Raw genomic sequence first — 10,000 nt, forward strand, 5'->3', positions numbered from 1 at the left:
TGTGCTATGTGCTATGCTAATATAACAATTTATTGTGTTTTCGCTGTAAGACACTTAGAAAATCTGAAATATTGTCTGTATTCACAGGATCTGTGTCTTTCGATTCGTGTATGCTGTGTATTTTTACGAAATGTTTGATGATTAGTAAGTAGGTAAACACGTTGCTCAATGTAGTTTTCCAGTCCATTTGTGACGGTGGGTGCAATTGTAACCTATGCCATCTACCTGAAATATGCACTTTTTTCTAACAAAACCTATCCCATACCATAAATATGTTATCAGACTGTCATCTGATGAGTTTTTTTGTTGGTTAGGGGCTATAAATATCTTAGTTTAGCCGAATTGGTGATGGCTACTGGTGTTGGTGGACAAATAAAAGATGGTGGATTATGCTAATGTGTTTTTAGGTAATAGATGTACATCTTTACATATTGTGTCTTCCCTGTAAAACATTTTAAAAATCGGACATGTTGACTGGATTCACAAGATCTGTGTCTTTCATTAGCTGTATTGGACTTTAATGTGTGAAAGTTAAATATTTAAAAAAAAAATTTTTTTTGAATTTCGCGGCACTGGTTTTTCAGTGGCTGATCCTAGACAGGTTAATTAAAAAAAAATTATGGATCTCATGTTGCTCTTCCTTCATCGTTTTTGATTTTCTTTTTAAAACTGTTAATTTATCTCATGTTGCTCTTTCTTCCTTCGTGTACACATATAATTCGTTTCTGCTTTTATGTCTGAAGCAGATTGAATCTGAAAAACGCAGCAGATAATTTCAATAACACACGTGGGAATTGGGGTAAAGGCAGGATTCCCTTTATTTGTCCTTGCGCAAACAAACTCAATAAAGATGGCACTGGTGGGATTTGAACCCACGCCTCCATAGAGACTGGAGCCTTAATCCAGCGCCTTAGACCGCTCGGCCACACTACCCTGCTTTAGAAAAATATTCACACTTTCCCGTCAGTTACCTAGAGCATCGGCACTCCCTTGTAACTTTGTCTTCTTTTTAATTTTCTTCTTTTATTAAAATTGTTATGGATCTCATGTTGCTCTTCCTTCATCGTTTTTGATTTTCTTTTTAAAACTGTTAATTTATCTCATGTTCCTCTTTCTTCCTTCGTGTACACATATAATTCGTTTCTGCTTCTATTTCTGAAGCAGATTGAATCTGAGAAACGCATGAGATAATTTCAATAACAGACGTGGGAATTGGGGTAAAAGCTGGATTCCCTTTATTTGTCCTTGCGCAAACAAACTCAATAAAGATGGCAGTGGTGGGATTTGAACCCACGCCTCCACAGAGACTGGAGCCTTAATCCAGCGCCTTAGACCGCTAAGCCACACTACCCTGCTTTAGCAAAATATTCACACTTTCCCATCAGTTACCTAGAGCATCTGCACTCCCTTGTAATTTTGTCTTCTTTTTAATTATCTTCTTTCATACATTTTTTTTTGGATCTCATGTTGCTCTTCCTTCATCGTTTTTGATTTTCTTTTTAAAACTGTTAATTTATCTCATGTTGCTCTTTCTTCCTTCGTGTACACATATAATTCGTTTCTGCTTTTATGTCTGAAGCAGATTCAATCTGAAAAACGCATGAGATAATTTCAATAACAGACGTGGGAATTGGGGTAAAAGCTGGATTCCCTTTATTTGTCCTTGCGCAAACAAACTCAATAAAGACGGCAGTGTTGGGATTTGAACCCACGTCTCCATAGAGACTGGAGCCTTATTCCAGCGCCTTAGACCGCTCGTCCACACTACCCTGCTTTAGCAAAATATTCACACTTTCCCATCAGTTACCTAGAGCATCGGCACTCCCTTGTAACTTTGTCTTCTTTTTAATTTTCTTCTTTAATTAAAATTGTTATGGATCTCATGTTGCTCTTCCTTCATCGTTTTTGATTTTCTTTTTAAAACTGTTAATTTATCTCATGTTGCTCTTTCTTCCTTCGTGTACACATATAATTTGTTTCTGCTTTTATGTCTGAAGCAGATTGAATCTGAAAAACGTAGCAGATAATTTCAATAACAGACGTGGGAATTGGGGTAAAGGCTGGATTCCCTTTATTTGTCCTTGCGCAAACAAACTCAATAAAGATGGCACTGGTGGGATTTGAACCCACGCCTCCATAGAGACTGGAGCCTTAATCCAGCGCCTTAGACCGCTCGGCCACACTACCCTGCTTTAGAAAAATATTCACACTTTCCCATCAGTTACCTAGAGCATCGGCACTCCCTTGTAACTTTGGCTTCTTATTAATTTTCTTCTTTTATTAAAATTGTTATGGATCTCATGTTGCTCTTCCTTCATCGTTTTTGATATTCTTTTTAAAACTGTTAATTTATCTCATGTTCCTCTTTCTTCCTTCGTGTACACATATAATTCGTTTCTGCTTTTATGTCTGAAGCAGATTGAATCTGAGAAACGCATGAGATAATTTCAATAACAGACGTGGGAATTGGGGTAAAAGCTGGATTCCCTTTATTTGTCCTTGCGCAAACAAACTCAATAAAGATGGCAGTGTTGGGATTTGAACCCACGTCTCCATAGAGACTGGAGCCTTACTCCAGCGCCTTAGAACGCTCGGCCACACTACCCTGCTTTAGCAAAATATTCACACTTTCCCATCAGTTACCTAGAGCATCGGCACTCCCTTGTAACTTTGTCTTCTTTTTAATTTTCTTCTTTAATACATTTTTTTATGGATCTCATGTTGCTCTTCCTTCATCGTTTTTGATTTTCTTTTTAAAACTGTTAATTTATCTCATGTTCCTCTTTCTTCCTTCGTGTACACATATAATTAGTTTCTGCTTTTATTTCTGAAGCAGATTGAATCTGAAAAACGCAGCAGATAATTTCAATAACAGACGTGGGAATTGGGGTAAAGGCTGGATTCCCTTTATTTGTCCTTGCGCAAACAAACTCAATAAAGATGGCAGTGGTGGGATTTGAACCCACACCTCCATAGAGACTGGAGGCTTATTCCAGCGCCTTAGAACGCTCGGCCACACTACCCTGCTTTAGCAACATATTCACACTTTCCCATCAGTTACCTAGAGCATCGGCACTCCCTTGTAACTTTGTCTTCTTTTTAATTTTCTTCTTTAATTAAAATTGTTATGGATCTCATGTTGCTCTTCCTTCATCGTTTTTGATTTTCTTTTTAAAACTGTTAATTTATCTCATGTTGCTCTTTCTTCCTTCGTGTACACATATAATTCGTTTCTGCTTTTATGTCTGAAGCAGATTGAATCTGAAAAACACAGCAGATAATTTCAATAACAGACGTGGGAATTGGGGTAAAGGCTGGATTCCCTTTATTTGTCCTTGCGCAAACACACTCAATAAAGATGGCAATGTTGGGATTTGAACCCACGCCTCCATAGAGACTGGAGCCTTAAACCAGCGCCTTAGACCGCTCGGCCACACTACCCTGCTTTAGCAAAATATTCACACTTTCCCATCAGTTACCTAGAGCATCGGCACTCCCTTGTAACTTTGTCTTCTTTTTAATTTTCTTCTTTTATTAAAATTGTTATGGATCTCATGTTGCTCTTCCTTCATCGTTTTTGATAATCTTTTTAAAACTGTTAATTTATCTCATGTTGCTCTTTCTTCCTTCGTGTACACATATAATTCGTTTCTGCTTTTATGTCTGAAGCAGATTGAATCTGAGAAACGCATGAGATAATTTCAATAACAGACGTGGGAATTGGGGTAAAAGCTGGATTCCCTTTATTTGTCCTTGCGCAAACAAACTCAATAAAGATGGCAGTGGTGGGATTTGAACCCAAGCCTCCACAGAGACTGGAGCCTTAATCCAGCGCCTTAGACCGCTCGGCCACACTACCCTGCTTTAGCAAAATATTCACACTTTCCCATCAGTTACCTAGAGCATCGGCACTCCCTTGTAACTTTGTCTTCTTTTTAATTTTCTTCTTTAATACATTTTTTTATGAATCTCATGTTGCTCTTCCTTCATCGTTTTTGATTTTCTTTTTAAAACTGTTAATTTATCTCATGTTGCTCTTTCTTCCTTCGTGTACACATATAATTTGTTTCTGCTTTTATGTCTGAAGCAGATTGAATCTGAAAAACGCAGCAGATAATTTCAATAACAGACGTGGGAATTGGGGTAAAGGCTGGATTCCCTTTATTTGTCCTTGCGCAAACAAACTCAATAAAGATGGCAGTGGTGGGATTTGAACCCAAGCCTCCACAGAGACTGGAGCCTTAATCCAGCGCCTTAGACCGCTCGGCCACACTACCCTGCTTTAGCAAAATATTCACACTTTCCCATCAGTTACCTAGAGCATCGGCACTCCCTTGTAACTTTGTCTTCTTTTTAATTATCTTCTTTAATACATTTTTTTATGGATCTCATGTTGCTCTTCCTTCATCGTTTTTGATTTTCTTTTTAAAAGTGTTAATTTATCTCATGTTGCTCTTTCTTCCTTCGTGTACACATATAATTCGTTTCTGCTTTTATGTCTGAAGCAGATTGAATCTGAAAAACGCAGCAGATAATTTCAATAACAGAAGTGGGAATTGGGGTAAAGGCTGGATTCCCTTTATTTGTCCTTGCGCAAACAAACTCAATAAAGATGGCAGTGGTAGGATTTGAACCCACGCCTCCATAGAGACTGGAGCCTTAATCCAGCGCCTTAGACCGCTCGGCCACACTACCCTGCTTTAGCAAAATATTCACACTTTCCCATCAGTTACCTAGAGCATCGGCACTCCCTTGTAACTTTGTCTTCTTTTTAATTTTCTTCTTTTATTAAAATTGTTATGGATCTCATGTTGCTCTTCCTTCATCGTTTTTGATTTTCTTTTTAAAACTGTTAATTTATCTCATGTTCCTCTTTCTTCCTTCGTGTACACATATAATTCGTTTCTGCTTTTATGTCTGAAGCAGATTGAATCTGAGAAACGCATGAGATAATTTCAATAACAGACGTGGGAATTGGGGTAAAAGCTGGATTCCCTTTATTTGTCCTTGCGCAAACAAAGATGGCAGTGGTGGGATTTGAAACCACGCCTCCATAGAGACTGGAGCCTTAATCCAGCGCCTTAGACCGCTCGGCCACACTACCCTGCTTTATCTAAATATTCACACTTTCCCATCAGTTACCTAGAGCATCGGCACTCCCTTGTAACTTTGTCTTCTTTTTAATTTTCTTCTTTAATACATTTTTTTATGGATCTCATGTTGCTCTTCCTTCATCGTTTTTGTTTTTCTTTTTAAAACTGTTAATTTATCTCATGTTGCTCTTTCTTCCTTCTTGTACACATATAATTCGTTTCTGCTTTTATGTCTGAAGCAGATTGAATCTGAAAAACGCATGAGATAATTTCAATAACAGACGTGGGAATTGGGGTAATAGCTGGATTCCGTTTATTTGTCCTTGCGCAAACAAACTCAATAAAGATTGCAATGGTGGGATTTGAACCCACGCCTCCATAGAGACTGGAGCCTTAATCCAGCGCCTTAGACCGCTCGGCCACACTACCCTGCTTTAGCAAAATATTCACACTTTCCCATCAGTTACCTAGAGCATCGGCACTCCCTTGTAACTTTGTCTTCTTTTTAATTATCTTCTTTAATACATTTTTTTATGGATCTCATGTTGCTCTTCCTTCGTCGTTTTTGATTTTCTTTTTAAAACTGTTAATTTATCTCATGTTGCTCTTTCTTCCTTCGTGTACACATATAATTCGTTTCTGCTTTTATGTCTGAAGCAGATTGAATCTGAAAAACGCAGCAGATAATTTCAATAACAGACCTGGGAATTGGGGTAAAGGCTGGATTCCCTTTATTTGTCCTTGCGCAAACAAACTCAATAAAGATGGCAGTGGTGGGATTTGAACCCACACCTCCATAGAGACTGGAGCCTTAACCCAGCGCCTTAGACCGCTCGGCCACACTACCCTGCTGTAGAAAAAATTCACACTTTCCCATCAGTTACCTAGAGCATCGGCTCTCCCTTGTAACTTTGTCTTCTTTTTAATTTTCTTCTTAAATTTTTTTTTTTATGGATCTCATGTTGCTCTTCCTTCATCGTTTTTGATTTTCTTTTTAAAAGTGTTAATTTATCTCATGTTGCTCTTTCTTCCTTCGTGTACACATATAATTCGTTTCTGCTTTTATGTCTGAAGCAGATTGAATCTGAAAAACGCAGCAGATAATTTCAATAACAGAAGTGGGAATTGGGGTAAAGGCTGGATTCCCTTTTTTTTGTCCTTGCGCAAACAAACTCAATAAAGATGGCAGTGGTAGGATTTGAACCCACGCCTCCATAGAGACTGGAGCCTTAATCCAGCGCCTTAGACCGCTCGGCCACACTACCCTGCTTTAGCAAAATATTCACACTTTCCCATCAGTTACCTAGAGCATCGGCACTCCCTTGTAACTTTGTCTTCTTTTTAATTTTCTTCTTTTATTAAAATTGTTATGGATCTCATGTTGCTCTTCCTTCATCGTTTTTGATTTTCTTTTTAAAACTGTTAATTTATCTCATGTTCCTCTTTCTTCCTTCGTGTACACATATAATTCGTTTCTGCTTTTATGTCTGAAGCAGATTGAATCTGAGAAACGCATGAGATAATTTCAATAACAGACGTGGGAATTGGGGTAAAAGCTGGATTCCCTTTATTTGTCCTTGCGCAAACAAAGATGGCAGTGGTGGGATTTGAACCCACGCCTCCATAGAGACTGGAGCCTTAATCCAGCGCCTTAGACCGCTCGGCCACACTACCCTGCTTTATCTAAATATTCACACTTTCCCATCAGTTACCTAGAGCATCGGCACTCCCTTGTAACTTTGTCTTCTTTTTAATTTTCTTCTTTAATAAATTTTTTTATGGATCTCATGTTGCTCTTCCTTCATCGTTTTTGTTTTTCTTTTTAAAACTGTTAATTTATCTCATGTTGCTCTTTCTTCCTTCGTGTACACATATAATTCGTTTCTGCTTTTATGTCTGAAGCAGATTGAATCTGAAAAACGCATGAGATAATTTCAATAACAGACGTGGGAATTGGGGTAATAGCTGGATTCCGTTTATTTGTCCTTGCGCAAACAAACTCAATAAAGATTGCGGTGGTGGGATTTGAACCCACGCCTCCATAGAGACTGGAGCCTTAATCCAGCGCCTTAGACCGCTCGGCCACACTACCCTGCTTTAGCAAAATATTCACACTTTCCCATCAGTTACCTAGAGCATCGGCACTCCCTTGTAACTTTGTCTTCTTTTTAATTTTCTTCTTTAATTAAAATTGTTATGGATCTCATGTTGCTCTTCCTTCATCGTTTTTGATTTTCTTTTTAAAACTGTTAATTTATCTCATGTTGCTCTTTCTTCCTTCTTGTACACATATAATTACTTTCTGCTTTTATGTCTGAAGCAGATTGAATCTGAAAAACGCAGCAGATAATTTCAATAACAGACGTGGGAATTGGGGTAAAGGCTGGATTCCCTTTATTTGTCCTTGCGCAAACAAACTCAATAAAGATGGCAGTGGTGGGATTTGAACCCACGACTCCACAGAGACTGGAGCCTTAATCCAGCGCCTTAGACCGCTCGGCCACACTACCCTGCTTTAGCAAAATATTCACACTTTCCCATCAGTTACCTAGAGCATCGTCACTCCCTTGTAACTTTGTCTTCTTTTAAATTTTCTTCTTTAATACATTTTTTTATGGATCTCATGTTGCTCTTTCTTCGTCGTTTTTGATTTTCTCTTTAAAACTCTTAATTTATCTCATGTTGCTCTTTCTTCCTTCGTGTACACATATAATTCGTTTCTGCTTTTATGTCTGAAGCAGATTGAATCTGAAAAACGCAGCAGATAATTTCAATAACAGACGTGGGAATTGGGGTAAAGGCTGGATTCCCTTTATTTGTCCTTGCGCAAACAAACTCAATAAAGATGGCAGTGGTGGGATTTGAACCCACGCCTCCATAGAGACTGGAGCCTTAATCCAGCGCCTTAGACCGCTCGGCCACACTACCCTGCTTTAGCAAAATATTCACACTTTCCCATCAGTTACCTAGAGCATCGTCACTCCCTTGTAACTTTGTCTTCTTTTTAATTTTCTTCTTTAATACTTTTTTTTATGGATCTCATGTTGCTCTTCCTTCGTCGTTTTTGATTTTCTCTTTAAAACTGTTAATTTATCTCATGTTGCTCTTTCTTCCTTCGTGTACACATATAATTCGTTTCTGCTTTTATGTCTGAAGCAGATTGAATCTGAAAAACGCAGCAGATAATTTCAATAACAGACGTGGGAATTGGGGTAAAGGCTGGATTCCCTTTATTTGTCCTTGCGCAAACAAACTCAATAAAGCAGGCAGTGGTGGGATTTGAAACCACGCCTCCATAGAGACTGGAGCCTTAATCCAGCGCCTTAGACCGCTCGGCCACACTACCCTGCTTTAGCAAAATATTCACACTTTCCCATCAGTTACCTAGAGCATCGGCACTCCCTTGTAACTTTGTCTTCTTTTTAATTTTATTCTTTTATTAAAATTGTTATGGATCTCATGTTGCTCTTCCTTCATCGTTTTTGATTTTCTTTTTAAAACTGTTAATTTATCTCATGTTCCTCTTTCTTCCTTCGTGTACACATATAATTAGTTTCTGCTTTTATGTCTGAAGCAGATTGAATCTGAAAAACGCAGGAGATAATTTCAATAACAGACGTGGGAATTGGGGTAATGGCAGGATTCCCTTTATTTGTCCTTGCGCAAACAAACTCAATAAAGATGGCACTGGTGGGATTTGAACCCACGCCTCCATAGAGACTGGAGCCTTAATCCAGCGCCTTAGACCGCTCGGCCACACTACCCTGCTTTAGCAAAAAATTCACACTTTCCCATCAGTTACCTAGAGCATCGGCTCTCCCTTGTAACTTTGTCTTCTTTTTAATTTTCTTCTTAAATTTTTTTTTTATAGATCTCATGTTGCTCTTCCTTCATCGTTTTTGATTTTCTTTTTAAAAGTGTTAATTTATCTCATGTTGCTCTTTCTTCCTTCGTGTACACATATAATTCGTTTCTGCTTTTATGTCTGAAGCAGATTGAATCTGAAAAACGCAGCAGATAATTTCAATAACACACGTGGGAATTGGGGCAAAGGCTGGATTCCCTTTATTTGTCCTTGCGCAAACAAACTCAATAAAGATGGCAGTGGTGGGATTTGAACCCACGCCTCCATAGAGACTGGAGCCTTAATCCAGCGCCTTAGACCGCTCGGCCACACTACCCTGCTTTAGCTAATTATTCACACTTTCCCATCAGTTACCTAGAGCATCGGCACTCCCTTGTAACTTTGTCTTCTTTTTAATTTTCTTCTTTAATACATTTTTTTATGGATCTCATGTTGCTCTTCCTTCATCGTTTTTGTTTTTCTTTTTAAAACTGTTAATTTATCTCATGTTGCTCTTTCTTCCTTCGTGTACACATATAATTCGTTTCTGCTTTTATGTCTGAAGCAGATTGAATCTGAAAAACGCAGCAGATAATTTCAATAACAGAAGTGGGAATTGGGGTAAAGGCTGGATTCCCTTTATTTGTCCTTGCGCAAACAAACTCAATAAAGATGGCAGTGGTGGGATTCGAACCCACGCCTCCATAGAGACTGGAGCCTTAATCCAGCGGCTTAGACCGCTCGGCCACACTACCCTGCTTTAGCAAAATATTCACACTTTCCCATCAGTTACCTAGAGCATCGGCACTCCCTTGTAACTTTGTCTTCTTTTTAATTTTCTTCTTTAATTAAAATTGTTATGGATCTCATGTTGCTCTTCCTTCATCGTTTTTGATTTTCTTTTTAAAACTGTTAATTTATCTCATGTTGCTCTTTCTTCCTTCTTGTACACATATAATTACTTTCTGCTTTTATGTCTGAAGCAGATTGAATCTGAAAAAACGCAGCAGATAATTTCAATAACAGACGTGGGAATTGGGGTAAAGGCTGGATTCCCTTTATT

The 10,000-nt window shown here is 38.4% G+C and overlaps 19 non-coding genes across 19 annotated transcripts; all 19 read right to left on the reverse strand.

The window, feature by feature from the left end:
- Positions 1-851: 851 nt before the first annotated feature.
- Positions 852-933, reverse strand: trnal-aag (transfer RNA leucine (anticodon AAG)). Its single transcript has one exon. It is a non-coding gene; the product is annotated as a tRNA-Leu (tRNA).
- A 336-nt stretch (positions 934-1,269) lies between these two features.
- Positions 1,270-1,351, reverse strand: trnal-aag (transfer RNA leucine (anticodon AAG)). Its single transcript has one exon. It is a non-coding gene; the product is annotated as a tRNA-Leu (tRNA).
- A 754-nt stretch (positions 1,352-2,105) lies between these two features.
- trnal-aag (transfer RNA leucine (anticodon AAG)) lies at positions 2,106-2,187 on the reverse strand. The gene has a single exon. It is a non-coding gene; the product is annotated as a tRNA-Leu (tRNA).
- Positions 2,188-3,359: 1,172 nt separating this feature from the next.
- Positions 3,360-3,441, reverse strand: trnal-aag (transfer RNA leucine (anticodon AAG)). Its single transcript has one exon. It is a non-coding gene; the product is annotated as a tRNA-Leu (tRNA).
- Positions 3,442-3,777: 336 nt separating this feature from the next.
- trnal-aag (transfer RNA leucine (anticodon AAG)) lies at positions 3,778-3,859 on the reverse strand. Its single transcript has one exon. It is a non-coding gene; the product is annotated as a tRNA-Leu (tRNA).
- Positions 3,860-4,195: 336 nt separating this feature from the next.
- Positions 4,196-4,277, reverse strand: trnal-aag (transfer RNA leucine (anticodon AAG)). Its single transcript has one exon. It is a non-coding gene; the product is annotated as a tRNA-Leu (tRNA).
- A 336-nt stretch (positions 4,278-4,613) lies between these two features.
- On the reverse strand, positions 4,614-4,695 carry trnal-aag (transfer RNA leucine (anticodon AAG)). Its single transcript has one exon. It is a non-coding gene; the product is annotated as a tRNA-Leu (tRNA).
- A 327-nt stretch (positions 4,696-5,022) lies between these two features.
- On the reverse strand, positions 5,023-5,104 carry trnal-aag (transfer RNA leucine (anticodon AAG)). Its single transcript has one exon. It is a non-coding gene; the product is annotated as a tRNA-Leu (tRNA).
- A 333-nt stretch (positions 5,105-5,437) lies between these two features.
- On the reverse strand, positions 5,438-5,522 carry trnal-aag (transfer RNA leucine (anticodon AAG)). Its single transcript has one exon. It is a non-coding gene; the product is annotated as a tRNA-Leu (tRNA).
- A 336-nt stretch (positions 5,523-5,858) lies between these two features.
- Positions 5,859-5,940, reverse strand: trnal-aag (transfer RNA leucine (anticodon AAG)). Its single transcript has one exon. It is a non-coding gene; the product is annotated as a tRNA-Leu (tRNA).
- Positions 5,941-6,276: 336 nt separating this feature from the next.
- Positions 6,277-6,358, reverse strand: trnal-aag (transfer RNA leucine (anticodon AAG)). Its single transcript has one exon. It is a non-coding gene; the product is annotated as a tRNA-Leu (tRNA).
- A 327-nt stretch (positions 6,359-6,685) lies between these two features.
- Positions 6,686-6,767, reverse strand: trnal-aag (transfer RNA leucine (anticodon AAG)). Its single transcript has one exon. It is a non-coding gene; the product is annotated as a tRNA-Leu (tRNA).
- A 333-nt stretch (positions 6,768-7,100) lies between these two features.
- Positions 7,101-7,185, reverse strand: trnal-aag (transfer RNA leucine (anticodon AAG)). Its single transcript has one exon. It is a non-coding gene; the product is annotated as a tRNA-Leu (tRNA).
- A 336-nt stretch (positions 7,186-7,521) lies between these two features.
- Positions 7,522-7,603, reverse strand: trnal-aag (transfer RNA leucine (anticodon AAG)). The gene has a single exon. It is a non-coding gene; the product is annotated as a tRNA-Leu (tRNA).
- A 336-nt stretch (positions 7,604-7,939) lies between these two features.
- trnal-aag (transfer RNA leucine (anticodon AAG)) lies at positions 7,940-8,021 on the reverse strand. Its single transcript has one exon. It is a non-coding gene; the product is annotated as a tRNA-Leu (tRNA).
- A 336-nt stretch (positions 8,022-8,357) lies between these two features.
- On the reverse strand, positions 8,358-8,439 carry trnal-aag (transfer RNA leucine (anticodon AAG)). Its single transcript has one exon. It is a non-coding gene; the product is annotated as a tRNA-Leu (tRNA).
- A 336-nt stretch (positions 8,440-8,775) lies between these two features.
- On the reverse strand, positions 8,776-8,857 carry trnal-aag (transfer RNA leucine (anticodon AAG)). The gene has a single exon. It is a non-coding gene; the product is annotated as a tRNA-Leu (tRNA).
- Positions 8,858-9,192: 335 nt separating this feature from the next.
- trnal-aag (transfer RNA leucine (anticodon AAG)) lies at positions 9,193-9,274 on the reverse strand. Its single transcript has one exon. It is a non-coding gene; the product is annotated as a tRNA-Leu (tRNA).
- A 336-nt stretch (positions 9,275-9,610) lies between these two features.
- Positions 9,611-9,692, reverse strand: trnal-aag (transfer RNA leucine (anticodon AAG)). Its single transcript has one exon. It is a non-coding gene; the product is annotated as a tRNA-Leu (tRNA).
- Between the last annotated feature and the right edge of the window lie 308 nt (positions 9,693-10,000).

The sequence above is a fragment of the Salvelinus fontinalis genome, unplaced genomic scaffold, assembly GCF_029448725.1.
Source record: "Salvelinus fontinalis isolate EN_2023a unplaced genomic scaffold, ASM2944872v1 scaffold_0958, whole genome shotgun sequence".
NCBI classification, from domain to species: Eukaryota; Metazoa; Chordata; class Actinopteri; order Salmoniformes; family Salmonidae; genus Salvelinus; species Salvelinus fontinalis.